We start from the raw sequence: 6674 nt of genomic DNA on the forward strand, positions 1-6674 counted from the left end.
CATTAGACGAGCTAACCTTCTTCCATTGCACCATAGTACAGTTCTGACGCACATGTTCCTATTGAAGGTGTGCGGCTAATCACAGCAAACTGCAATGCACTGTGGTTCTCAAACCTTTCTATCATGGCTAGCATTAAGGGTTGTGTAGCGGAGGGCAATAGTAAAATCCCCGATATCCGCTGGTTACACAGGTACATCCACAGTCAGCGCTGAAAAGTAAGACAAGTTCCCCAATCCTCCCAATAACCGGACGAAACACAGTCTGGGAGTCAACTAACTTGCTTTATTCACAGACTTCCATATTTATGCAGTTCCCCTTGCAAGGGGTTTCCTTACAGATAATACAGGGGATTTCTCCCATCAGGCAACAGGATTATCCCAACAGGCATTGCTGCACGAGAGGGATACTCCCACTAAAATGGACGATTAAGTGGATTATCCCCTCGTGCAGCAAAACTGGCAATTTATACAGAAATCTATATTTTACACAATTTTACTCGCTTTTAGACGAATGACCGTTCGGTAGATAGCTGGGGTCGGCGGGCACATTTAGTGAGAATACCGCTCCGATCCCAGCTAAACTAACTGAACGCCGCACTAAATACATTAAACCATCGAGTTCGGTTTAAAAGTACTGAACATCGATGGGGAACAGAATGGGCCGAACGCGGAACTCCCGAACGCTCTGGAAGTCCAGCGGTGTTCGGATCATTGAGTAGCTCCAGGCTCTCGATGACCGAACACCGCTGCAGAGACAAAGGATCCAAGATGGCCGACCGCCGCATGGTCGGTAGCCGAACGACGGCCACCTAGGAGAGCCCTTAATTACCGATTGCAACATTGTTGCAATCGGTTAATTGGTGCCACACGACTTGTGAGTGGGTGGTCTACCTGGGAAGCCCGCATTCGTATGGTGAACGGCCCGGATAGCCGTGTTTCGTCGAACGACAGGTTTTGTATGCTGGCAGCGTACGGCTGCCAGCATGCGAACGGCCATAATACATCACATACACAGTTTAACATACACAGTACACATTCAGCCTACGGACAACCTTTAGTAACTATAGTCCAGAAGTGGCTAGGTTTGCCACAATGCTCCCCCAGAACCAAGCCGGCATACACAGTCTGATCCCAACGGATCGGCTTGGGGATGTCCGGGAGAGTACTCACAGATCACTTCTCGAGTTCAGTCTGTCTGGATAACCCGTCGGCGTTACCGTTTTGTTTTCCTGGGCGGTAATGGATGGTGAAGTCAAAGGGCTGCAGCGCCAAACTCCAGCGCAGCAGCCTGGCATTGTCCCCAGACACACGGTTCAGCCACACCAACGGGTTGTGATCTGTGAGTAAGGAAAAAGGTTGTCCATACAAATACGGCTGTAACTTTTTAAGGGCCCACACCACGGCCAGGCATTCTTTCTCAATGGCGGCGTAGCTCACTTCACGGGGCAACAACTTTCGGCTTAAGTAGGCTACGGGATGCTCTCCGCCATCGGCTCCCACTTGGCTCAGCACTGCCCCCAATCCAAACATTGAAGCGTCTGTGTGGACAAGAAATCTTTTAGTTGGATCAGGAGCAGTTAATACGGGAGCATTAGTCAGAGCTGTCTTGAGTTGTTGGAATGCCTGTTCACACTCTGGGTCCCAGACAACCAGTCGGGGAAGGTTCTTTTTGGTCAGGTCCGTCAGGGGTTTGGCCAGGGTGCTGTAGTCGGGAACAAATTTTCTATAATATCCGGCAGTCCCTAGGAACGCTAGCACTTGAGTTTTAGTCCTTGGGGTAGGCCACTTAGCTACGGCCTCAATCTTGGCTGACTCGGGTCTCTGCTGCCCACACCCTACTCGGTGTCCCAGATACTGCACCTCGGCCATACCTATGTGGCACTTACTAGGTTTTAACGTTAACCCGGCTTCCCCAATACGGTCTAAGATCGCCCCTATATGGCGTAGGTGGTCTTCCCAGGTCTGGCTAAAGATGGCTATGTCATCTAAGTAGGCACAGGCATACTCCTGAAAGCCGTCCAGTAGCCGATCTACCATCCGCTGAAAGGTAGCCGGAGCGTTTTTCATTCCGAAGGGCATGACCTTGAACTGGTACAGGCCAAACGGAGTGACAAACGCCGACTTGGGGATGGCGTCATCGGCTAGAGGAATTTGCCAGTATCCCTTACACAAGTCAATGGTAGTGAGATACTGACCCCGTGCCATCTTATCTAGCAGCTCGTCTATCCGAGGCATCGGGTAGGCATCAGACACCGTTTTGTCATTTAGCCTCCGTTAGTCAACGCAGAATCGGGTGGTGCCGTCCTTTTTAGGCACCAGGACTACCGGCGATGCCCAGGGGCTATCTGAGGGTTCGATAACCCCTAGCTGTAACATTTCGTCTAATTCTGCCTTCATATGGGTCCGGACTGATTCCGGAACCCTATATGGAGCCTGTCGCATAGGTAGCTGTCCCGGGGTTTCGACTCGGTGGGTGGCTAGTGGAGTGTACCCAGGTAAATTGAAGAAGGTAGCCCCTTTAGCTACAATCAGCGCTTGTACCTGGGTACGCTCGTGAGGGCTTAGCCGCTCCCCCAGCTGAACTCCCCGGGAGGGCTCTATCGGTTCCTCCGGTTCTAGCAAGTCAGGTAGGGGTAGATTCTCCTGATCTTCTAAGGCGGAGGCACAGATCGCCGTCACATCCTCTATCCTCTCATGGTAGGGTTTGACCATGTTCACGTGGAGCATGCGTCTCTTCCCTACCCCTGAGCAGGGGCCAATCACATAGGTAGTGTCGCATCGCTGCTCTACTACCTGGTATGGGCCTTGCCAGATGGCCTGCAGCTTGTCTGTGCGGACGGGTTTTAAAATTAAAACCTTCTGTCCCACCTGAAAGCTGCGGTCTCTGGCTCCTCTATCGTACCAGCGTCGCTGGCGTTGCTGTGCCGCCTGGAGGTTGGTGTGTACAGCCTGAGTTAGCGCCTCCAGACGGTCTCTGAACTCCAGTACGTATGATATGATAGGGGTTTCGTTAGTAGTACTCTCTCCCTCCCAGTGTTCCCTAATCAAGTTCATGGGTCCTCGCACTCTCCTTCCAAACAGTAGTTCAAACGGGGAGAATCCGGTCGACTCCTGAGGGACCTCTCTATACGCAAAGAGTAGGTGAGGCAGGAACCTCTCCCAGTCTTTGTGGGTTTCCCCGAACGTCCGAAGCATCTGCTTCAGCATCCCGTTGAACATTTCACATAGTCCATTGGACTGGGGATGGTAGGCAGAATTAACTATTGGCTTAATGCCACATACCTTCCACATATGTTGGGGGACCTCGGCAGTAAATTGGGTGCCCCGGTCCGATATTATTTCTTGGGGAAACCCTACCCTGGAAAACACTTTCATCAAGGCTTCAGCTACGGTCTCAGCATGAATGTTAGGGAGGGCCACAGCCTCGGGGTACCTGGTGGCGTAGTCCACTATGGTTAAAATGTACTTTTTGCCAGAGGGACTGGGTTTTGGCAGGGGCCCTACTATGTCTACAGCTACCCTGCTGAAGGGCTCGGCAATAATGGGTAGGGGACATAGCTTGGCCTTGTGGCGATCCCCTTATTTACCTACTCGCTGGCAGACGTCGCAGGAGGTGCAATACGGGTGCGGGTCATCCCTAGGTGTCCTGACAAGGGAATATCATGAGCGATTCTAAGCAGCTCCTGCCTATATTTCTGCGGTACCACTAACTGTTTATTGGTCAAGGTGACAGACCCCCCACGTCTTTTGCCGTGCCACGGTATAATAACCCTTTCTCCCACGTGTATCGCTCCCCCTCTAGCCCTGCCTGGTCAGTGCGTGCCCGGTCCCTATATACTTGTAAGGTAGGGTCTGTCTGTACTTCAGTCACAAAGGTAGTCGGGGTATCCCAAGACATGTGAGTCGGGTGGGGGTCATGGTCTCTTACCTGAGCCTCAGAGTGTATCGGGGTAGCCGTGGTGCGAGCCTGCTGCCGTGTAGTTACTGGATGGGCTTCCTGGTAGGGAGCCTGTGGAACAAAGGCAGAGGTCATCTGGCCCAAATCATTCCCTAGAACAACATCTGCCGGTAAGTTCTGCATTAGTCCCACTTCTACTGTCCCCTCTCCCGCACCCCAGTTCAAATGTACTTGCGCCGTGGGTAGTCGGTATACAGCTCCCCCGGCTACCCGAACGGCCACAGATCCGCCAGTATGCGTGCCCTCAGATACCAAATGGGGTGCTATCAGGGTTAAGGTAGCTCCCGAATCCCGCAGTCCCTGAACCTCGTTCCCCTCAAGGGTTACCAGCTGCCGGTGATGCTGCCGGTTATCGGTGGCTCGGACCGACATTACCTCATGCAATATGCCCAGGGGTTCCTCCGCATGAACACTCCACAACTCCTGAGTGGCTGGTTCCCTCTGGTAATGGTGAGCAGCCGCCCTGGGCATTGGGTTTGGACGCCCCTGATTCCAGGTGGGCTTGCCACGATTTTGGGTACATTCTCGGGCCATATGCCCCCATTGTTTACAGGAGTGGCATTGGATGTTGGCCCGCCCGTTGTATCTGGAAGGTGGAGGTACATTCCCTTGTAAAGGACGGAACGGGGCGGCGGTGGGCGCTGGAGGTGGTGTAGCGCTAGGTAGTCCTGTGGGTCGGGAGTAGCTTTTGGCTATAGGTCCCTGGTGCCTCCGTGCATCGAAGTGTTGGTCGGCCAATCTAGCCGCTTCAGTTAGGGTAAGGGGTTTCCTGTCTCTCGTGTAAAAAGACAAAAGAAAGTATATACACTAAAGGTGAAAGACGTATAACTGGAAGTGATCCCAGGTGTACTTCACAGCCACCTAAGAGAATATACACATAACCAAGAAGTGGAAACCACCCAGAGTACGTCAGAATATATATAAAAATAGAATGACCTGTATAAAAGCGGGTCCTCCAAAAATGTGTTCTGTATAAATAAATTAAATGGCTAACATAGCGTAAAAAAGTTTAAATAGGAAATATAAATAAATGTGATATGAGTGCACTCACAAACAGACGAGGAAATCAAGCCTTTCACCCACTCAGGGGTACTATGATGAGTATGGGATGCAAGATGTAATTTTCTTCCAACCAGATATGTATAAAAAATAAAGGAATCAAATATAGTGAAAGTACGTTGTAAAAAAGGTATAATACATTTATTGGTCGCACTTACACTTTAAGAAGTAAAAAACAGCATGTCTCCAGATAATATGGACCTTTTGTAGTGTTCCAGAGTAGTAGTACTGGGAGTCCAAGGCAGTTATAAAATATAACACAATATAAAACAATATCAAATAAAAAGTTCACAAGAACAAGTATCCAACGCGTTTCGTCCGTGAAATATTGGACTTCAGCAGGGATTTCTAGATGTTCTTCCTTGTGAGTCTTTTATAGCCGATGAAATCTTCAATTCTTCCGCACAGCTGAAATTCCGGCGTGCGTTTCATAGGTGGAACGCACAAAGCGCGCCGAGTGTCCGGAATGCTGGACTAGTGTTTCCGGGTATGAGGGCGCATGCGCGCAAAACGCGCATGCGTGAGACCAATGAGGACCACAACCTACGAGGGACATAAAACATAAGGCGAAAATCGCCTGGGAGACTGGTACAGAAAGTGGAATTATTTAATGTGGTCACACTAGAACCAACTATATGGCAAAGGGAGCATAGAGAGCAAATGGATTAAGCATATAAATATATAAAGTATAAAAAGTTAATGACTGCAATTTAAATAAGTATCTCTACATGTATATTTACACTGTGGCAATAGTTCCAATTGGCATATGTGTTCTACTGTGACCCATCAAGTACCTATATATATTTATTTTCACATACAACCACATATTGGACCAAACATACATACCGGGCACATAATACATTGGTTTAATCAAGCAATATGTAAAAATTTGCCTTATGTCTTATGTTTTATGTCCCTCGTAGGTTGCGGTCCTCATTGGTCTCACGCATGCACGTTTTGCGCGCATGCGCCCTCATACCCGGAAACACTAGTCCAGCATTCCGGACACTCGGCGCGCTTTGTGCGTTCCACCTATGAAACGCACGCCGGAATTTCAGCTGTGCGGAAGAATTGAAGATTTCATCGGCTATAAAAGACTCACAAGGAAGAACATCTAGAAATCCCTGATGAAGTCCAATATTTCACGGACGAAACGCGTTGGATACTTGTTCTTGTGAACTTTTTATTTGATATTGTTTTATATTGTGTTATATTTTATAACTGCCTTGGACTCCCAGTACTACTACTCTGGAACACTACAAAAGGTCCATATTATCTGGAGACATGCTGTTTTTTACTTCTTAAAGTGTAAGTGCGACCAATAAATGTATTATACCTTTTTTACAACGTACTTTCACTATATTTGATTCCTTTATTTTTTATACATATCTGGTTGGAAGAAAATTACATCTTGCATCCCATACTCATCATAGTACCCCTGAGTGGGTGAAAGGCTTGATTTCCTCGTCTGTTTGTGAGTGCACTCATATCACATTTATTTATATTTCCTATTTAAACTTTTTCACGCTATGTTAGCCATTTAATTTATTTATACAGAACACATTTTTGGAGGACCCGCTTTTATACAGGTCATTCTATTTTTATATATATTCTGACGTACTCTGGGTGGTTTCCACTTCTTGGTTATGTGTTTCCT

Source organism: Pelobates fuscus, chromosome 8, assembly GCF_036172605.1.
Source record: "Pelobates fuscus isolate aPelFus1 chromosome 8, aPelFus1.pri, whole genome shotgun sequence".
Classification (NCBI taxonomy): Eukaryota; Metazoa; Chordata; class Amphibia; order Anura; family Pelobatidae; genus Pelobates; species Pelobates fuscus.